The sequence below is a fragment of the Dermacentor albipictus genome, chromosome 2 (assembly GCF_038994185.2).
Source record: "Dermacentor albipictus isolate Rhodes 1998 colony chromosome 2, USDA_Dalb.pri_finalv2, whole genome shotgun sequence".
NCBI lineage: Eukaryota > Metazoa > Arthropoda > Arachnida > Ixodida > Ixodidae > Dermacentor > Dermacentor albipictus.
This window is the reverse complement of record NC_091822.1, coordinates 59,358,407-59,381,690: the sequence shown is the minus strand read 5'-3', so window position 1 is coordinate 59,381,690 and position 23,284 is coordinate 59,358,407. Positions and strand designations below refer to the sequence as shown.

The window sequence follows — 23,284 nt, the reverse complement described above, 5'->3', positions numbered from 1 at the left end:
ATGACTGCTGAGGTTTCGACTAAATAAAACGCTTTCTCGTACTCAAGGAAAGCTATATATAAGGGTTGGGTTTATTCCGCACATTTCTCTGTCACCTGATTGATAGTGTAAATATGGTCTATTGTTGAGTAGCCTTTACGGAATCCTGCCTGGTCTTTTGGTTGACGGAAGTCAAAGGTGTTCCTGATTCTATTTGCAATTACCTTAGTAAATATTGTGTAGGCAGCGGACAGTAAGCTGATCGGTCTAAACTTTTCAAGTCTTTGGCGTCCCCTTTCTTATGGATTAGGATTATGTTGGGGTTCTTCCAAGATTCCCGTGCGCTCGAGGTCATGAGGCATTGCGTATACAGGGTAGCCAGTTTTTCTAGAACAAAGTGCCCACTATGCTTCAATAAATCTGCTGTTACCTGATCCTCCCCAGCTGCTTTCGCCCTTTGCATACACTGTAAAAAAATTTTCCTTACTTTACAGAAAATTTGCTGGTAATTTGTGACCGAACACTCTTCCGTAAATTAAGAACGGTCATTTCCGTAGAACGGACAACTGTAAAAGAGAGACCGTAATACAAGATACGAGTGCTTCTGTATCTAGAAAACGGAAGACTGTATTCTGAATCTGTACTATGACCGTTAAAGTACGGTGCTTCTCGTATTCAGAAACGGAACGTAAATTAAGAACGGTCATTTCCGTAGAACGGACAACTGTAAAAGAGAGACCGTAATACAAGATACGAGTGCTTCTGTATCTAGAAAACGGAAGACTGTATTCTGAATCTGTACTATGACCGTTAAAGTACGGTGCTTCTCGTATTCAGAAAACGGAACACACTGTATGCTGAATCTGTACTATAACCGTTAAAATACAGGTGCTTGCCGTATTCAGAAAACGAAAGACTCCGTATGCTAAATCTGTACTATATCCGTTAAAGTACAGGTGCTTCCCGTATTTCATCTTGCAGAGCATATCCATTATTCGAAGAATGTGCCATCGGGGACAAAATTGCCCAGGACGTGCGAGAGTCGACCGAATTTTATTGGAGTGCTATTTGCTGGGATCAGCCGTGCCACCATCTGCGTTCAGAATGTGCATTCGTGACCCACTGTTTTCAGCGGTCTTGAGCAGAAATGCAATTTGGTCATCACTCGCACTTCCAGGGTACTTTTGTCCACGATAGTACATCTCCTTTAATGCAAATGTCATGAAGGCAGCTCATAGTCAAAGCAGCAGATCACCATTGAGAAAATTGTCTTGCCAACACAGTGACATGGCTGCAGAGATAAAACCCTTTGCACTTTCCCAGGCAGCACACCAGCATTGGTCCAACCATGGCCCAATGCTGGCAGAAATTGGTACCAATGTTGGACCAATGTTGGCATATTGGCAAAGTGCAACCCAATCCAATGTTGGCCCAGCGTTCAAGCCAAGATTGGACCAATGTTATGCCAATGCAGCAGCCATTGTGCTGCCAGCGTAGGACCAGCGTTAAAGCCAAGATTGGACCAATGTTATGCCAATGCAGCAGCCATCGTAGGACCAGCGTTAAAGCCAAGATTGGGCCAATGTTATGCCAATGCAGCAGCCATCGTGCTGCCAGCGTAGGACCAGCCTTAAAGCCAAGATTGGACCAATGTTATGCCAATGCAGCAGCCATCGTAGGACCAGCGTTAAAGCCAAGATTGGGCCAATGTTATGCCAATGCAGCAGCCATCGTGCTACCAGCGTAGGACCAGTGTTGAGCCATATCGTTACCAATATTAATGCCAGCGTTGAGCCAATGCCCTTTGCATGACGAATATTCTAGATATTTGAATTAGGAAGGAACAGCGCCAACTAAGACGATCACAAGAGGGGAGAACGAACGAACGTCCTGTGTCGTTCTCCCCTCTTGTGTTCGTCTTAGTTGGCGCTGTTCCTTCCTAATTCAAGTATGCACCATCTAGCCCAAATGAATGTTCTCCCGAACTATTCTAGATATGCTGGCTTTAGAGCACGCACATATTCTTACCGCAAACATTTTGCTAGTGGCATTTTTTGTAGCAATTATCCCCTTACTCTCTTCCTCAATAGTAGCTAGGAAAGCTCGACAAAAAGATGTCAAGAAGCAGAAGTCATATATGACTGCAAATAATAATAAAAGAATACTGAAATTGACGTTTATGACAGTTTATTTGCGAATAAATTTTCAGAAACAGGCATTTTCCGTGGACCTAGATGGGTGACGCTCGATTATCTTCAAACAGTTTATTTACAGGCACTGCCCTCAGGATAGGAATTGGGCAAGGTGCCGAGGACGGTGGGCTGGCCAGGGGCTTCAGGGCATGGAGCTGACGTCGGTAGGCAGGTTTGTCAGTGCTTGGATGACAGCAGGCTTATCAGGCCCCCGAGGACCACGATAACGCGGTGGTTTCGTTGATATTGCCACCATATCCGATAGCGACTTCACCATTACTTGGAGGAAATGTTTGCACTGTAAAATGAAAAGAAACAATGTCAGAGATGTTGGTATGACAAATGTATGATGGAGAGTTTTCATTTGAAAAATCGCCATACTGCAACAATATTATAAGTATGAGCAGAGAGTTCGAAGGGGTGAATCAAGAAACTTTCTTGCAAGAGATTTGTCAAGTAACACTTCCTAATATTTCGACATATATGGCATACCTTGTACAAGATGTAACGTAACACTTAGAACAGACATAAATTGCGCAGTCCACTTTGTTTACAGCTCACACTTAGTCAGCGTAGCACTTTAAAATTAAAAATTGCAGCAAAACCTGCTGCAGCACAAAAAGCCTAGTTTCAGACAGTGTAGACACAATGCGGCCTTCGTGCGAAATTTTTAATGTGGAAACCGAGAAGTTCCGTCAAGAAACACTAGTAAAAGAAGCATTTATTCGAAAAGAAAGAAATACTGTCAGCTGGAAATGATGCTTGACCTATACCAGTGAGAAGAAGCGTGGTTCCTCGGTATCACTAGCAGGATCAGGCCGCACGCGTGGCTTGATAAAATCTTAGTCCTGGAATTTGGGTGAAATTCACAGAGATTTACACGTGGTTCTACTCCAGGCACTATTCGAAGGCTGCAAATAAAAAGAGCTATTTAATTACAGGCATTCTACATTAGCCAGGCCTGTTTCAGTAATATATATACCGCGTGATATTGCTTGGGTGATATAGCTTGGGTGATATTGCTTCTGATAAACCTTATAACATGCGCAAAACAAATGCACTCACCATTGTATGATCCATGCTTCTTTGTATCTGAGTTCATCCCACATCGAAGACGGTGCCCACGAGCGCCGACTTCATTTCTAATTGTTGTTTCGCCTATATTAATTCTAACACTCACAAAAATTCGTGGCCACATTGCTGCGTATTTCAAGATGTAGGCTTCTCAGTAGGAATGACGACAGCAAGCGAGCATTTTTTACGAGAGGAGTGCGCTGGCAAGAACGGACGGCAAGCACTCAGGTGGTGTTGCACCCAGTCGGCGTGCTAGCGACACGTAGAAAGAAAGAGTGAAAGGAAAGGGTGAACGAAGAATACGGCGTAAACGCCACTTTCCCCCGCTAGACCTAGCCCGAACGGGTTTTGGGGTGGCAGCGATGGAGGGCGACAAGGAGGACAATAGTGACCCCGCCGCTTTCCCCCATGCTTCCGAGAGCACCCAATTCGACACAGCAGCTTATGGCTGTCTGAACGCTTTACTGACAGCATTGACCAGGCTCACCTGGGTGCGTGAAGGAGAGGCAAGGGGGGGCTGAAGGATGGAAAGCTAGGCCGAAAAAAAAAATCCGGAATGCGCCGTGCCTACTTAAGGCAAAGACAAGAGGTTGTTGACACGCAAATGCCAAAACGTGCAATTAATTTTTTTTCTGTCAGGGGCATTCATACAAGGAGCTTACTACGCATGCACGAACAAACAAATATATTAGAATAGGAGCATGATGTCGCCGCAACATGCCATGCATGCTAAACAAACAAACAATAGGTTCACTAATGCATATGCGCTCCATCTCGATGCAATATAAAACGGTTTCATCAGCTCTGAGGCACTGTAATTCTCGATTCTCCTCAGAATCCTGACCCACTAAAGCCGCGGAGCGTACATGCAAAAAATACAATGCGCAGGCAAATTCGCAATACCGTTGCTTCTTATGGAAAGCTCAAGTTCTTATTCACGATCAATAAAGCAGTGGCTAAATTTATGCGACTTCCCCTGCTTGCTGCGTGGTACACTGGCTTTTCTCTTTAGGGGACACATTTCGGTAAAGGAGAAGTGCAATAATGGCGGTGTACCATTCATGGAGTTGACATGGGAGAACATATTTTTGGTTCCTGCGCAGTGTGCCTGTGATCAGTGCGTTAGTTTTCAAAACACGTTGTTCAATCTCAGCAAGTCGTAGAGCACTAAAAGCCGACAAGGCGAAAATTAGCTTATTACGGGCCAATGTCCTCCAAAGAAAGCCAACTACTAACCCATATTGGCAAATCCATACCAAAGTCGGTCCAATAATTCCCGCCTTGTTGAACGGCAGTGCCAATATTGTTTACTGACTGTGTAAAGTGGACCAACATTGGATCTCTATCAGAATGGCACAGCCAATATTGTTTACTTACTGTGCAAAGTGGGCCAACATTGGATCTCTATCAGAATGGCACAGCCAATATTGTTTACTGACTGTGTAAAGTGGGCCAACATTGGATCTCTATCAGAATGGCACAGCCAATATTGTTTACTTACTGTGTAAAGTGGGCCAACATTGGATCTCTATCAGAATGGCACAGCCAATATTGGCGCCACGCTGTTAACCTTAGGCCAACATTGGGCCAGGAACCAGAATGGCACTGCCAATATTGGAACCACGCTGTTAATCTTAGGCCATCATTGGGCCAAGAAGTGCCAATATGTTTCCAACGTTGGCCCAACCTGACGTGCCGCCTGGGTTGTGATATGAATGCACTGCATAGCATATATACAAAAAGGTGCAACATTTCAGTCCTCAAGTTCTTAGATCACAGAAGCAACTTTATTTTCTTCAATCACTCGTCTCGCACTTCTTCCTGGTGAAAGTTGTTCTTGACTCCAAACGCTTGCAAGGATAAACTTGCTGCTGTTAGGAGAAACAAATAGTATTCTTGAACATCCATCTTAAAGAAAGCGGCAAAAAAGTATAATCACAGAACACGACAAAGCAGTAACTTCGGTGTTAGAAAAACATGTAAGTAGATCAACATTGTTGGAACAAGGGATGTTGCTGTAGCCAACATTTCGACATAGGTGCTTGTCATTAGGGTAGCAAATGTTTTCCTTGGCTGTGTTGTTTTGGATTTTGCATATCTCACTGGCCCCTAGCCTCATTGGGGGATTAGTAACTGGTGCATATAATAGGTCAAGAGAAGCCAAAGTGTTAAAATAAAGGAAGGAAGGGTGTGCTTAGCAGTGGTGATTGTGATGGAGCGGGTATGAGCGATGCTGTCAGTGCTTGCCAAGAGTAGGGGTGACCAAAACAGAAAACGATGTACCCATGTAAGCAGTCATTAATCCAGTAGACCTAATCTTCCCAGAAGACAAAATAGGTATCAAGATAAACAGTTTGCACTTTTGGAAAAGGAAAACTAAGAGTTAAGGAAAATAAATTTTGTATCAAGATGCATCTGGTTAAGATCACTGCAAGTGATCTTAACCAGATCAATATATATTTGGTTGAAAGCCGATGAAGAAAAGATATATTAACCAAACATTAAAAAATAGGGACATTAAAATTAAACTGGGTATGACCATAAAACAGTAAAGAACAGCCTGTGGAAAAAAAATGGGATGGATAATATAACCAGGTGCAAGATTGCAAAACGTCGAGCGCTGTTTATATTCATGCTGCTGTTGACAGCTTCAAGTTTCTGTCTTCCTGTGGAACCTTTGTCTTACTTGAACAAGGAAATGGGTCATTTTTTAAACAAGCCAGTTCAAATGCAGTTCAAAGTTTCAGCAGTGTTATATAGAAGAAAATATTATGGCCAGTTCTGGGTGTGCTTTCATTCACCAGTTATTTCCACCGGTGTAAGTTCAAAATTTAATGGCCTAAATGGACCTTAGCTCTTGGCAAACCATTAGCTGGTCTTTTTTTCAACACAGATACCTGCACATTATATGTGTTGGCAGGAATGCTAGCGAACTACATTATACTTGTTGCCACAACCAAAGTGAAACTTGGTAACAGTGATTGAAAAACCAGCATTCCACAATATTGATTCAAGTCGTCTGGAAAAGTTGCTTAAAAGTTAACGTACACCACCTACCCCACCAGACACAATTATTCACCACACTGACTCTCATGGTGTCAACCATGCTATTACAAGACTAGGCATCAAGTGAGGAGAATTAGGGGATAAGAGGGCACAATGCTTTTTGTTAGAACATCAAATGTGCTTTACATAAATGCTACATTCCAACTAACAAAGAAGCAACCGGTTTGTGAGATAGTGACCAATGCATACGAAAGCTAATGACATTCTGTGCAGCAGAATCTTTACGATGAGGTGTTATGCGCACAAGTGCACTCTTTCACACAAAATGACATCCTGCAGTCAAACCTTGTGCTAACATTAGAGGTTGAAAAACACCGTAGTGGAAAGCAAAGAGTGCTAAATTTGTTGAAAATTGCTAAAAATTAGTCGATTATTCATTATCCTTACTGCTGTAAACAGGCACCCTGTTTTTACAGTGGTAGCAACAATGATCAGTGGCACAGACAAGAATAAATGCTCATGAAGTTTGTGCAAGAGTACAGTCGCCGACCGTTTATTCGGACCTCACGGGGACTGCGAAAATGTCCGAATAAACAGGTGTCCGAAAAGCAGATTAAGAAAAAAAATGAAAGCCTTTATTTCCACGCACTTATTCGGGCTCGGCAGTAGGCTTGAAGAAATCGTGAATGCGCCGTTGCACGCCGTTCCGTTTACACGCAATCAGATAAGCCTGATCTCGGAGAGCGTCGTACGATCACTATAGGTGGCTGAAAGCAGTCACTGCTTGTACACGCTCCGCATGCGACGGCAGCGTAGCACATGGTGCGTTCATCTTCCGACTCAAGAGTAATCGTCCAGCGGTGCAGCAGAAATCTGACGAATGATCTCGCCGTCGTCGAGTTCTGCGCACGTCAGTACAGCAGTGTCGGTATGTGAAACTGTCAAATGAGACGGTGTCCGGAGTCGCAATGCAACTAGTGCGCAGGTCTCGGCAGAACATTTTCCGCGTCAGTAGGGAGCACATCGTAAGGCGACAAATCGTAGGCCTCCCGGCACCCGCTTGCCGGCATTCCCCAGCGCAGTCTGTGCGCGCACTGTCGGCGCCATTAGACACTTGATGGGATGTTTCCGTATGCCGCGTTGGATCACCGAAACCTCGACACAGCGCACAAAGCAAACACCACCCTGCCGACACCAGTCGCACAAACGAAAAACGCGGCCTGCTCGCAGCGTCGTGCGCGAAGAAACAAATCAGCTGCTGGATTGTCTTGACATGGCTTACTAAGCTGAAACCGGAACTGCTGTAGAGCCACTCTATCGAACTAGTACAAACGATGATGATGAGCGGGGATTTCAAGTAGCGCCACTTCGTGGGGCAGCAAGGAGGCTCCGTTCAAAACAAAAATGGCGTTCAGCAAGTCGAACCATGCGCCGGTCAGAGTCGGTGCATAGTGCTCTCGATCGAGTTGGCTCAAGGAGTGTCCGCAAAATCAGACGAGAGGTTGCAAGGTGTCCGAACTTTCGGCAGTTGTTATACATTATGGTCTATGGGGAGAATGGCGGTGCCGCGAAGCTGACCGAAGAATCGGGCATGTCCGAATTTTTGGAGTCCGGAAAATCGGTCGGCGACTGTATACCTTACAAATTGCACCCCATTTCACATTCCAATATGGTAGAAGAGGAAGACGAAAAAAACTACTTTCTGGTGGAGGATGCATACCCTAGAATAGAAGAAACAAGTGTACCCTAACCATTGCTGCTGCCGATGCCTGTGCACTAGCAGTTACATATAATATGGCAGTTACAATTGTTTTTCCACAAGCACTGCAAGCTGCGGCCAGTTTACCAGTACACAGCTGTAATAAATTTGGGGCAAGCTAAAGCTCTCTAATGGATTTATCTCATATGACACAATTGGAATGCAATATTCTGCAAATAAGTGAAGCGCGATGTGCCATCTCATACAATGAAACACCTTTGAAGAATCTGAATCACCACCTGCACTCTTAGGCAAAGTTACACCCTTTGGAGTGTCCCTTCTGCCACACAACAATAATCGTTATCTGCCTTGATGCGTTTCCTTTTTTGAAAACGCCACGCCCGCTACTTTGCTGTCGGGAATGCTATCATGCTGATAACGCGCATGCCGTTCGTTACTGGAAAGCACAGGGCTTGCAGCGTTAAAGAAAGGAAATGCATAAAGGCAGATGACAATTATCGTTGTGTGGAAGAAGGGGCACTTCAAAGGGTGTAGCTCTGCCTAAGAGTGTGGGCCGTGACGAGGGAAAAGAGTGTGATCTGTGTAAAGTAGTGCACCTGTATAACCTAAAGCTTTGGAGAATGCATTTAGTATGAGCTGGGAAGGTTCCTAATTTTAATCGCACACAGTAAAAACCCCCATGCAGTTTTGCGAAATGCAAACCCCCTAACTTTTTGTTGTTAAAACGTAATGACACGTAGGGCCATAACATGTACATTATGGGTTTCGTTCCCAAACAATCAAAGTGAATAGCACCAACCTAAGTGTTATGTGCCTTCTTGTTAGTGTCGAATGCTGCGATCGGCAGAGAAACAGATTTCTGGAGCAACAGAAAGTATTAGGTACAGTGATCTCAGTTCTTTCACTGCTGTTTAAGCATTATCGGGTCTTAACGTAAAGAAACGAGGAATAAATACATGCATATTTTACGTCACAACCCTCATAAGTATTTAGTAGTCTGGATTATAAAGGATTCCAGATTTACAACGCAGGACAGATTTTATTCCATTGAAAGAATGGCATCATGCCAATGATTCTGCATTTGGTGCTATATTTATTTGTATTTAGTTCAGTTGGAATGTGTGTGTATCGTCAGCGATATCGCTTGACATGTTTTAGATTGACTGTTTTCTAAATTTAGGCAAATTCGTATTTGCAAATAATCTTGTATGACACCAAGAACTTGCTTAGCAGGAGTATTTCTAACATTTGCAAGATATGAGGCTCTTGAATGCATATCTAAGCCTGGAGTACACGCCGCCCCCTAATCTCATCAGCAAGTTTCTGGAACTCATCTACGAGGTTTCTTATGATGAATGTAAAGTTGCTTGAACGGGAGAAATAGGGAACTTATAACAGGTGAATTATGCAGCATAAGAATGATGTCAGCAAGAAGCAAGCATCAAGAAGCACTGCCACTCAATGTGCATAGACTATCAAACACAAGAATTATTTGGGATGATTTAAAATTCTGGCATTGGAACGAAATGTCTTTTAATGTATATGTAAACTCTGATTATTCACTCTACTACCACTACCTTCATTAGAAACATTCATAATCATTATCCTATCTATGCCACATCATCCTAGCTAATATTCAAGCCTTCATAAGCTGTTTTTTTACTGCTAATTCTCTGTGGGAAAGAGGTGTCCGTATGAAGACCATTACCCGTTTTTTGATAAATGATAAGGGAAAAACTTCACACCAAAAATGCATTGAGCTTGATCAAGTTCTGTGTTTGATGCTGTTGATTCTTTTTTCCCTTTGCCATCATTGACCCACCTGGTTAGCTAAGTAGACAGAAAAGCTGCAGGAGAAAGGTGGGGGTGCCAAACCAGACTTGTGCCCCAGGGGACCTTTTCACGGTCACTGGAGGAACTGCCTGTGGCCTCGGCATCTTCCTTGAGGGCCATGGCCATGTCTAAGAAACCTTGTCTCCACAGGCTGCACAAAGAAAGATAATTTGCTGAGCTAAGTCTTTTTCTTAAAAGAACCCATTTAAGTTGTATTCATGTCTTTGCACCACAAAACTGACACATGACTGGCCACTCAAGACACTTTATGTGTATTCGAAGGCTTATTCCTTGGAAAAACACTTTTATGTAGCACACAATGAGTAACAGTAACAAAAAAGTGTATCAGGAGGCTTTCATATTGCTCTACAACTTTTGATTGACACATTTCATTTAATTATTTGAGATATTTAATAACTAATTAAGAATTATGTAATTAGGCAGAATGCACAAAATAATCAGAGTATCTTCAAGCGATGGCAAACATTACCTTCATTTTGTCTAGTTACATCGCATTTACATATTTCTAAATCTTGGTGCATGATAGTTAAGCCACTCTGTAGATCAAAAAACAATATTAAAATTTTCATAATCATCTCTTGCGTGTTATTGGTGGCCATGGCTGCTTCAAGTTATTCTTTCAGTATGGTACAAGCAGTTTTGAAGTGAAATTGTTTTCCATCGAGGGCATGCAATCTAGACAATCAAGCAAAAGGTCAAGTTGTGTTCCCTATTCAGATGTTTAACTAAGAAGCTGCAGGAAAAGGAAACAGGACACAACACCTAATAAACAATGCAAAATTTGAAAATTTAAATTGAACAAGAAACCAGTTTTTGAAAACACAGAAAAAAAAACCAGCAGCTTACATTGAATACACCCTTGCTATGTACTCCAAGTGAAGTTGTTACCGCAATGCTTGGGCACCATATGAACGTAACAATCAACAACTTCGAGCAGAATATTAACACCACTAAATGAACTGGCCTTTGAAGATTCTTGATCAGAAATCCTCAACGACTTGTTCTGGCGTTTAATCTGTCAAGCTCAATCTGTATTATCAAAAGCTGGCTCTCGGCCATAATTTCTCTAAATGCAACATCAGCTTAAATAACAAGATAGGGTTGACCTGTAAATAAAGTGGATAATGCATGGCAAACATCATGAACTCTCTTACATGTTAACCAGAGGGTTCACTCATGCAGCCACGAAATTGTGATGCAGACACGATATATTGAAGCTGGTTTTGTGAAATGTCTCATGCTTCCAAGGCTTCTTCAGTTGTGAAAGCTGTCTCCACTAGCTAAATAAGCGATGAGAATAAAAAAAGAACTTCAACATGCTCGCAATACGTTGGCCATTTGCAAGTAAACAGCAGCCTTTTTGGGCGCCCAGGTTGCCTGGTGCAAATCTATTATGCCACAGTACTTGCGTTACCCAGTACCAGCCACTTTAAAATGCAATGTGTTCAGAGCCCTTTCCCTCTCTTTTTCTGCTTTGGAAACAGTTTAACATGTGTTCAGTAGGCGTCGAGAAAGGGGACAGAAAACACTGTGCACCACTGATTTCTAACATGTTTCGCTGGATGCAGCACACCGCACCGGATGCAGGTGTAGCCAGTGGAAATGCTTTGTCATGCAGTCGCTTGTCCTGGAAGCAGGGCATATGGTGGACTAACTAGTGCGTGTGATCAGATAATATTGCTGCCGAAAAACTTTTCTTCGTGGTTTTTCACATTTTAGGAGGTCTCTACATGTCTGGCAAGCGCTTTTATGACAATCTGAACCCGTATATGATAGTGTTCTCTTATATGAAGTTTTTTCTGATTTACCAGTGTTTCCATTGCACGCCACTTATGTTAGCGACACTGTAGACACTACAATGGAAAAATTCTGGACACCTCGAAACACTGCTTGGGTAGTTTATGGCGCATCAGGGAGGCATGTTAGGGGAAGAAATGCCACACACCCATGCAACAAAGTGGTGCCGCAAAGTTGTGAAGCACCAACTTCCGGGACAAGGCCGGCTTTAGTCGAGGGCGCTCGATGTGCTGTTCATCCCCTGTAGTAGAGATCAGTGGCGGGGACCCTTTTATACTGGCTGTCTTTTCTGGTCGGAACCTTGGCAACAGCTTCCACCCTACTTTTTTTTAACCTGCAACATGTGCAGAGAAAGTCACATCACTGTGCGTTGATTGTATGGCTTTATTGTTCTACACATTCTATCAAATCATTAAAAATACAGTTAACACATTTTTACTACTGTATATAGACAGTCTAGTTGCTATACATGCGAAATATTACCATTCCTCTGACAGAATGCAATAGAAGCGTACACTGTAAAGCTACACTAAAATTTAAATTGAGGTGACACCGTATGAGCATACAGTATGCTTACTGTATGCTCTTGCTCTGTGTCAAGTAAAAGTTAATTGTCAATCATTTATGGTGTATTTCTGCTTACTCTGGGTCATCAAACTGTACAATGTTCCAAGCTTACACATTGTTGGCTTTTGATTGCCTATGTGATCCGTTTCCTACTTACGCATGCAGTAATCCCACTGTAATAAGGAAAAAGAGAATAGGAAATGCCGTGATAATCTTCCACATTTGATGAGGGCAGGAGCAATGGCCAATAGCATGTGGTTGAAGCTACATAAATACTCAGTTTTCACACAGCCTAATTATTCAGCAAGTAATAAAGAGCTATCCTGTGCACCTCTGCATGACCAATAAAATCTGACTATTTGACACTGCACTAAGGCTGCCGCTTGGTACTGTGCGGCAGTTCAGCTTTGGTTTTCTGATATACAGAACTGTTTAGGTACCAGTAGTTTACTTTGCGATAAAATGGAGCTTGGAGCACTGGTCATTTGCACATAAATAATGCGACAGCAAATATAACAAAAAGGTAGGAATATGGGTCTCTTGGAAAAAGTACACACACATTATGATTATAATGTGATGTGATGCCACAATGAAACAGAAAGCAACGCATAGAAGTGGACGGCGCTTCCATGCCACCAAGGTTATTGGACAGACAGTACTTCAGAAGTGCCCGCAACACAATGTGTTGGCGGGCTAGTTGGTGTGAATCCATAAATACTTTGTTAAACGCAAAACAATGGACACAAGAAAGACGACCGGCACAAGGTGCTACACTCAACTGACATCACTTTATTGCGTCGCTCCTTTATAAATAGAATCTAGAAGAACAAGCGCAGTGAGCACCATGTGCAGAGACCACCAACAACCAATCACAAGAGCGTACTCATGCGACGGGATCCAAAAAACCATATTGAGCACTGCGCAAGGTTAAAGAAGGCACACTAATGCACTGTGACCCCAATGACTGTATGAAGAAAGCTTCCGATAACTCTCGGGCGGTGGTATCACAGAACTTTTTCAAAATCGTAGTACATTACTTGCACAAAACATGGCTTTGCACTTCCATATTTTACAATGTTGAGCCAAATGGGAACCTGTGCCTGTTGGTATGGATCGCTTAGGTTCGCAATGTTTCGTGATAGTACGATTTTGAAAAAGAGCCGTGATACCACCGCCAGAGAGTTATCGGAAGTTTTCTTCATACAGTCATTGGGGTCACAGTGCATTAGTGTGCTTTCTTTAACCTTGTACAGTGCTCAATATGTGTTTTTTTTATTCTGTCGCGTGAGTGTGCTTTTTTGATCAGATGTTGGTGGTTCCTGCACATGGTGTTCACAGCACATGTAATTCTAGATTCTGCTGTCTACAAAGGAGGGACGCAATAAAGTGATGTCAGTTGAGAGTAGCGCCTTGTTCTGTCGTCTTTCTTGTGTCCGTTGTTTTGTGCTAAAAAAGCAATGATGTATTCCTTGTGTGTGTTTGAAGACAGCTCCACACGCAGTAGCGATTCCAGTATTGCTGCCCAGTGGTTTAGCTCGCCGCAGTTTGAAGTGCCACAAAACATAAGGAGAGAAACCTGCATTATAGTCTTGTTGCAAACAAGAATATAACGTGAAGTGCATTCTGAGGCCAGAAACTATAAAAAAAATTCATGATGCACCGCTGTGCAGGGTCTTATAGCAAAGTCAAATACATTTAGCGTAAATATCACACTATGACGGTGCATAATGGTGGTAATCTGTAATAATATAAAAGGTGCCTTAATGTTACAACAAAAGCTGACATTACTTAATAATAGCCCTGTAAAATTTAGCATGCAGGGGCACCGCTTGGTTAAACAATAGTGATGTATTGTCTATGTACACAAGTATTACCCACGCATTTCTGCCATTGTCTAAATGGCATAAATGAATGGGTAATACTTGTATACATAGATATTACATCTCTATTGTTTAACCAAGTGGGTAAACTACGTCTGCCTGACACAAGATTAGAATTAAACCATAAATTATATATAGTCACCCTAACAGTAACACCTCACTTGAACTTCACAGTAAGTAGACGCCTGTTGATGCCAGCCTCCCCCAATGCTAAACTGTGCTGCATGCTCTACAGAGAAATTATGGTGGTATCACTCAACTCTGAAGCAATTCAGGTCTGCAGCACTGTAGAAGACATCTACAAATGTCCCATTTCATGCATAACAGCCTGAACTGCTTGCACATCTTACCAAGTGCAAATTAAAATTTCTTCCTGTTTAGCATTTTTGCCTGCTAGACCACAATCCAATGTCATCAATATATTAACATATTACCTGAAAGAACCTAATTTGGCTTAGAGATTAACACCTTTGCATACTGCCACAGCTACACTCTGTCATATGCGTTGCAATCATTAAGGAGTGCTGGTCCACCAGCACTGCAATGTCACTAACAGTGATCACCTACACAGCTAAGTAAATAGTCATGATTCAGGTGGCAAACAGCTAAGAGAAAAAAAAAATCCACTCACCTTGTGAGCTACAATACTGCAATAACTTGAGAGAGATGTACCCATTGCAGGCGGCAGACTTCTCAGCTCCAGCACAACAGCAACTTGCCTTTCAGTAAAAGAAAAGGATTGATTAGTAATGATAAGTTACCTTGTTTTTGCTGAGTATCAATACAATCTGGCTTTCATGCATATCCACTCTCCGCTTTAGTAATACAACTGAATTATTCATCAAATAAAAGAGTCTATGATGATACCATTCGCTTCTCTTGTATGTCCAAATTTTTTCGCACTGATACCCCGTTTACTGCTTGCTTAGTGACACGAATGCCTTGACTGCCCAGATATCATTCGAAGCAACACGTCTTGCTGCACCGCAAAAAGTTGCACCGAGGAAACACAGCAGGGCAGGCAGAGCAAAGAACTTTTTTATCTGGCCACAATTAAAACGTGCACCCAAGCAAGAAAGTAACGATCACAGGTAGTGAGCGACTGCTATTGCCTCGAACGTTTATTTCCGTATTTTAACAGAAGTTCGTGTATCGGATACAGTATGCTCTCAAGCCAATACAAGCGTCAATACAAGAGCTCAACTGAACGCAGTTTTATTCTACGCTTTTAACGCGAGTGAACAAAAGGTTAGAAGTACCTCGCGGAAATTGCGATCGAGCCAATTGCGCTACGACTGGAATCGATCTGAAAAGATAGGGTGATCCCTTTCCCCATTCATGCGTCATTTTTGCCCTAAGACGTTGCATAGTGGTCTTTTGAAACAATATTTCTGTTCGCGACACCGGCTTACCACACATCATTTTAACACCTACGTTATGCAAACCAAATAAGATTAAAATGGGCTTACCTCATGAGCAAGTTACGAGCGCGCGTAGACTGTTGAACACCCGTTGAGAGCAAGCAGGCTATCCGTGTCCAAGCGCATACGTGCACCCAAACACAGGACAACTTCTTCGATGCCGCAGCGTGCAGAGTTTTGTACACGAAGTGAAAGACATCCAGCGCAAATATCTCCGCGCGATGAAGGCAAATGACGAGCGCACAAGCGAACACAACACAGCGACAAATTCGGAACTCTGCCAATTCGAACGTGCCGAGACCCAAGCAGCGTAACCATCCATCGTTTCTGTTCTTCGCTCCCGATGCGTCAATCTCTCTTCCTTGGGGTCTTGCTCCACTCTTGAGCACAAATCGAGAGATATTTACGGCGAATTAACAACATTTACAACACAACTCGAAAAATGCCGGCTGACTACACATGTGCACCTCCGTCCGCCACTCCTAACCGACGCGCAGCGCGCTGCCCCCTGGTGCCGCACTCTGAGCGCGGAGAACCGAACAGAATCGGTTTCGTTTTCGCATTTGTGCTCTAGTTACTGGAACTGCAATATATTTGCTTGACAAATAATTGAATTCTAAAAGAGGAGAACGCTTTCTCTCCCAAAAGTTAGTGCGTTTTATACAAAGGGAGAGAAAATTCAAAAAGCAGAAAGGCAGAGAGTTCAACCAAAGCATTCGCTACTGGCGATAGCAAACCCCTGTGCTACAATGAAATGCAATGCAGTGCACTGCGATGCGTCCATAAGCTCTAGTACAGGGATAATTTGGGCTGGTTGGTGCATGTAATGAACGGGTAAATAATGAGTTGTGTCATAACATTACCCATGTATAAAGCACATGGAACTAATGGTGTTGCATCCTAGGTCAAAAAGAAATAAAGCTTGAATCGTTACATCTCGGCACTGGGCATTCTTTCTTTCCGTATTATTTTTTTCTTCTTTTTGACAGTATACACAATACTAGCACGGTAATAGGTCCTTCATCTTCAGTCACCTTCCAGTAGTTTACACACATGTCGGTGCATGTTCGCGTTCTTTATTCTACCGTACAAGAACGAGCGCGCTTACCGGTCTTGTTTCAAGATGAAGCGCCAAATGTTTGCGCTTACATCTTATCGCAAGAACTAACACATGAACAGTGAAGATTATGCGTAATCGATTTGTCTCAATGAATGGGCAGCTATTGTCAGAGACGAGATATTTTGTAAATATCATGGGAATGAGTTCAACCAACTACATTGCAGTTCAGCAGTGCCCTTTGACACTTGGGTTAATTGCTTGCCGCATTCGAAAATTTCCTCCGACCGTTGTACTTGGATCTATTGGTCGCCAGTCCCCTTCGAGACCATTTGTTGCAAAATGTAAACGCAGTTAGGGTCATTATACCACTCCCTGCGTTTCGGTACTGATTTAGAGTGCGCACATTTTTTGGCGTATAGAGCACCAATGTCATTCCCAGTGCACCAGCACCTGAGTGCCGCAAGCTTGTTTACGTATGCACGTATGTCCCCGGCTCTTCATTCACTTAAACATATATGCTGTGTTATTAACTATGAAGCGCTTAATTTGAGAACATTGCGAGAACACGCGTATATTTGCGCATATGATCAGCGTTACTAAGCCCACATGCGCGGTCACTGCTACCGGAATAGAAGATGCGTATATATATTTATACGATCTGTTATTGCAGCTTTTGGTAGAAGGCTAGCTCTCACATTTTGTACGCATCTTCATAATGCGTACAGTTTGCGTGTTCAATAAAGTATTGTTAGCTGAAACTTTATGAGTACGAGCGCTCATTCAGACAGCTTAAATTTTCTCATGAAATACGGATGTTCACATAACAAAAATACGGAATTCTCTCTGTTTCGTCCAAAACAGTGTATAGCCGTTATATGATTACAGTGAAAATGTCCGTAAAGCTGAATACGGAGAGCACTTTCCGTATATTAACGGCAGATTTTGCCTTATTTTTGAAATATGACATACTTTCCGTATTTTTATCTGCACTTCTCCGTATAATGACAGAAATCCTCCGTAAAATTACGGAAATTTTTTACAGTGTAGCTCCCAAGGCTTTCTTTACTTCTTCCGGCGTTAGTGTTGGGATTTCAAACTCCTGTAGACTATTCTCTCTTCCAGTGTCGTCGTAGGTGTCACGACGATAATGGAAGAGATAATGGAACAATGTACAGTAAATTGAAGACTCAGAAAGTTTAGAGCCAAAAGTACGATAAACAGGCACGTCCTTGTAATAACCATCTTACAACATGCAGGCTGACTGGTTGCAGTGCCAGAATTCCATGTAGAAAATTTTCTATGATACTTTATGTCAGCGATGTCTCATTATACCTTCTTTCATGCATACCGCATGGACCAATACGTGTTACCCTCGTAGAGCCGTTCAGAGGAAACACAGTTAATCCTGCAGCCCCCATGTTAACCCCCAGGTCAACCATTACAGGGTTAGCCTCGTAATGTCCAATGTATCATATGCGCTACTTTGCGTCGCCAACAACACCCAGTGGCCAGCTGCATGGTGCACACCACGCTGAGATGCCGGTGTGTGGTTTGAGCCGCAAACGACAAAGCCATGGAGAGTGAGCGCTGGTTTCAAGCATGCGATAAGAACAGGCCGAGAATTACCGTTCTTTTGATCTCTCTGGAAGTTTCTGCAATTTAATTTTTGTTTTATTTTGTGTTATGGATAGAGAGTACATGTGTTTTCAAGCATACATTTGAAAAGAAGTTCATGCTAGATCCACACCTCCATTGCACTGCTGAAGCGCTTCTTACAGTATATTAAGAATTAAAAATATATTTGAAATAATCTACTTAGGTACCTTGAGAATACTATGTAGGTTACGCAAAGTGGTATCTCATGGACCTGCCGTAACGGTGGCTCCAAGCACACCATGATGATTGCAACTTCCCTGAACAGTTCAGTGTGGAATAAATATATCAACGTGCTTCATTGCGAAACGAAGTATATGAACACTCCAAGGGAATATTAGAGCTCACTCGTACAGAAAGGATTCAGCAAGAGCGGACACTCCCATAGAGCCTAGCGGCCATATTGACTGCAGCGCACCAAGCCGCCGACATTAATGCCTGTACCACACTTCCGATTTCGGTTTTGGGTGCGCGCGTTTTGAACGCTATAGCTGGAACGCATTGCACCGGCTGCGCTGATCAGCGCTGCGTTTTTTTATTTTTCTGCTTCTAATGCGCAACCGCACGTGGTCATGGTGCGGAATCGTTTTATTGTTAAATAAAAATGATTGCAAACGATTTTTACAAGCCTCGATTGAATATGTGCCACATGCAATTTTACATGGAAGACGCAAGACGTCTTGGGAAATGAGGACATAATTCTTTTACTCCTTTTTTGTCCATTCATCCAATGTTCCCCAGGCAAGCAGCAGTAGTTCCCGTACGAAGCTCTATCGGAAGAGGTCAGCTCCAAAAAGTAAATTACAAGCATCTGTCATTTTGGTATTTACACGTTATGTGAATAATGCATGTAGAGGCGAAACGTGCGGAAGTGGTGAATCGGCGGCATTGCAAACAAAAGCAATTCGCTTTTACAGACATAGCACAGAAACTACCCGACTCATCTCAAAGAATACCTTATATGCCGTACATGCCCCGAAAACATCTGATTTCCAATCAATACCCCATTTCAAGGCCTTATTTCGTGCACTTTAATAGCACAAATACACGGGTGACTGCACGTTTGCAAAAGAACTGCGCTTCTAGCGACGCGGTAATAGGCTGCGTATACACAGAGGTGGCCGCAACATAGGCTCTCAAGCGAATCTTGCTAGACTCTCGCAGAATGCCTTCTACTGGCACTCAAGTCAAATTCTTGCGTGGAAAGCCTGTTTTCAGTCATTCAGAAGACAGAATTTTCAAGTTGTTGGTTTTGAGTTCTTTAACAGAATCAATTAATTACATTAACGAAATTAATAACAATAATGCTCGAGGTCAAAGAAAACCTCAGGAATTTGTCCCAGTAAGGTTCTGTACACGTGCAGCGGCGTCACACCACCGAACTGCTTTTCGCTAAGTGCGTCACAACACCAGGCGCGGTGCCTGCTCTAATTTGTAAAGTTACGCATGCCTGCAATAGTTCCTCTGCTATGTCGTCCGAACTTTTCTTTTTTCATAAATACTCTCAACTTACGTGGCTTATCTTGACCGCTGACTATTTAACGCTGCCATCAGCTTCGAACCCCAGCGCTTCTGGAAGGCGGACGTTCCCTGTGGTTTTGGCTAAGTGGATGAATCCCTAGGTATTCCATTACAATGTGCTGACCCGTATGTGGAATTTGTTTACACCAGGCACATCCCTCCCACAGTGGGGAATATTGACTCCCGTATGTTTTTTTTTTGTTGTTGTTCTCGGGCAGCCATCATCGACCTCAAAAATCCATTTACTGCGCTCTGTGTTGAAAAAGCTAGAAGCTGTGGCGACCATCGGGTGGATGAAAATGGAACCACTTCCACAGAAAAAGGGCAGTATTGGTGCAGCGTCAAAACAGATGGCTAATCTTAGTAATAACTGAACTGTAAAGCATTGCTACTAAGTAAAATTAGGTTTGCTAATCTGGTTTTACGCTTTAATTAATGCTGTCGTGACGAACGCCGCATAGCAAAGGCGAATTTGAATCTTACTTCTTTTAATTCTTCGTCTGGGATGCCGCGCCCCATAACGTTGCAATGAAATTAAATACAGCCATGTAGGCCATTTAAATTTGAATCGAAACGGGAGACCTGAGCCCCGCCACATTCTAACGTTACCTGGGCATGGCTATTTATTTACTTATTTATTATTTATTACAAATACTTTCAGAGCCCGAGGGCATTACAGAAAGGAGGGGTTAATAAGTATACTAGTGTGCAATTATACAATTTATGAAAATACAAGGTAACCAAAAAAGTAATCTTCATTGGCACTTCTGAGCTTAGTGTCGACAAGGTGGTTCCATTCTGCACTGGTTTTGGGAATGAAAGAATAATTATATAATTTGGTTCGGCAAAACGGCACACAAGCCTTGAACTGGTGGTCCACACGCGATGAAATGTGCATCTGTTGAAGAAAAAGGCAGCTTTTTAACATTTCATTTTGATGATAGATTTTGTGAATTAGGCAGAGACGAAGAAATTTACGACGTAAAGACAGATCAGGCAGGTTTCGTGTGTTCTACATAGTGGATACAGAAGCGTAGCGGGAATAATTTGACCGAATAAATCTGGCTGCGCAATTCTAAACAGATTCAAGGGAAGCGATTAGTACGGATTGACTGGGGTCCCAGATGCTAGATACATATCCTAGTTTTGGACGGCCTAAAGTTTTATAAAGAATTAATTTTAAGGAAGGCGGCGCTTTGGAAAAGTTACGGTGCAGGTAGCCAAGAGTGCGGTTAGCATGGCGGGTTACGTGATTAACGTGCATGTTCTAGGATAGGTCGTTAGTAATATTAATGCCAAGGTATTTGTAGGAGTCAACGGGATTCAAGTGAAACTTTCGGTACTAAATACAAGAGGTGGCCTGCAAACATAACCAGGTGCGCAAAATTAGGCCGTATTGCGTGGTCATCCTGCTGTAACTGATCCATCGGAAGGTCACGCCCTCACCGAATGGCTCAACAAGCAGAACGGAGTCTAGACAGAACACACATGCGTACCGCGCGTGCGTATCATGCACTGTTCTCCTCTGCCTTTAATTGTTGCCGCAAGGTGAGAAGAGGGAGAGGGCGGGGGATGAGTACGTTGTCCACGGGCGTAGTGCGCTGTATGCTTCGCTGACGTTATTCAAAGTTTATGTGACATCACACGCACGCAATATATACGGTACGTGATATAAGAAATATATCATTGAAGAATGGTTGGCTTGTGCGCCCAAGCAGAAAAATAAATACATTTGCGATCACATAGATGATGAATACAAATCATTACATATTTATTTCCTTAAACAAAGCCATTATCTGGTTTCTGATTATGCAAAGCAAGACACTACAATACGTTGTAGAATAGGCGAATGCCGAAACAAATAAACAATGTGTATCCAGCAGATGTTATCAAAATACACGTTGGAAAAGAATGAGTACATGGTACGAACTGCGCAACAAAAGAAGAATTCCGTTTCACAATTCGAGGACACATTGACCTCCGAAGCAATGGCAATGCATATATAATTCCACCCTCGTAGTATATTGTTTCTAGCATGTCGACGTCGTGAACCGCTTCGACAGTGCATGCAACTATTCAGCTTACACTTCTTAGCCCTATCAGGACACATTTCAGATAGAGATATGGAAAAGGTGGGGAGGCCTAACCACGCCCACACCTGGCCTGTGCATTCTGCACATGGTGAACAGTGGTGGGAAAAGTAGGAGCCAAGAAAAGTACAACAGCAGCAACAATATTCCGTGCTCGAATAGCAAGGAATATGTCGTACTTCAAGTATTTTCGTAGCGCTGAAAAGATGGGACACGAGGACTACGAAGACAAACACCTGATACCAGGAGACACGAAACGGGCGTTTGTATCTTTGCAGTGATAAAAGAATCCTTCGGAACAGAAAGACTCGGCAAGTACGTTTCCGTGCTTCTTCGGTACGTCGAATAGGTTTTGTGAAGGTATCTTCAAAAGAGAACTTTTCTTTGAATCTTCCCCTCGCTTTGCTGGTGCTGCTGTTCTGCCGGATATGCCACCTAGATCACTCGTACTGTGCCAAGTGGTATGTGGACGCACGGAAAACTAGCTGCTGGCTGCTGTCTTTCTGACTAAACAAGGGCCACTGGGTTTGCGTACGGTTGAAAGCTTGGGGCATTACCACTGGGTAGGGGTCCAATTAGATTAGACGGCTTGAGACAATGGCCATGTATCAGTGGAAATGTGCCAATTCTTAGCCAATTGCGTAGAATGGGTGGGTACCACTGTGACCCAAGACGCATGGAAGCTTTAGAAGTGCGTCGAACTTCTTTGTCGGTGCACCACTGATCAACACTTATTCCTGAAATTAAATAAAAAGGAGAAAGTAAGGAGTGTTATCGAACACTCACATGCAGATGATATAATCTCCATGTTTTAGTTAGGGGAAGTGAAAAACACAAACAAAAATGAATCTACTAACCGAGACAGGGTACACTCTAAAAACTAGGAAGGGTATCGCAGGAGTGAAGCGGCCAATTCACTCTTCAAAGCGTCGTTTTACTCTCGCAAAATGTCGAGGAGAGTGAAATGCATTGTTCACTCTGTCACCAAGGAGAGAGTGAAATGTGCTTTTCACTCTCCCCTTCAGCGAGAGAGTAGAATGCCCGTTCTACTCTTACGGCAATAGAGAACAAAACGTAGCGTAATCTTCTGCTTCAATTGTAGGTGGCAGGCCCCGAGCATGGCAATGTATAATTCATGCACGCTGAGCAAAGAACACATCGTTTTGCTCCTAATAGAACAGGCCGCCGCAGTTCAAAGGAACGCGTAGCGAGCGATTTACTTTTTCACTCGGAGTTTCTCCACCGCGCGTGCGCGCGCTCAAGGTCCCGGAACAACACAGCACCGGAAAAAGGTGATCTGTCCTGCGAGCAGCACCCAAGGCCAGCCAAGGGAGATCATGTTCTGCCATCTGGCGTCGCCACGAAAACACGACAGTCGTTCGTCATGCCTTAGATGTAACAAAAAATCGTCCACGGTAAGTCAATTCTAATTTAGGTGCACATTCTCCGTATATGTCATGCTATCAGCCA

The 23,284-nt window shown here is 43.0% G+C and overlaps 1 long non-coding RNA gene across 1 annotated transcript; it reads right to left on the bottom strand.

Moving 5' to 3' along the window:
- Positions 1-5,020: 5,020 nt before the first annotated feature.
- Positions 5,021-11,945, bottom strand: LOC139055424 (uncharacterized). Its single transcript, XR_011511743.1, has 3 exons — positions 11,771-11,945; positions 9,794-9,955; positions 5,021-5,116 (listed from the first exon to the last, which is right to left on the bottom strand). It is a non-coding gene; the product is annotated as an uncharacterized lncRNA (long non-coding RNA).
- Between the last annotated feature and the right edge of the window lie 11,339 nt (positions 11,946-23,284).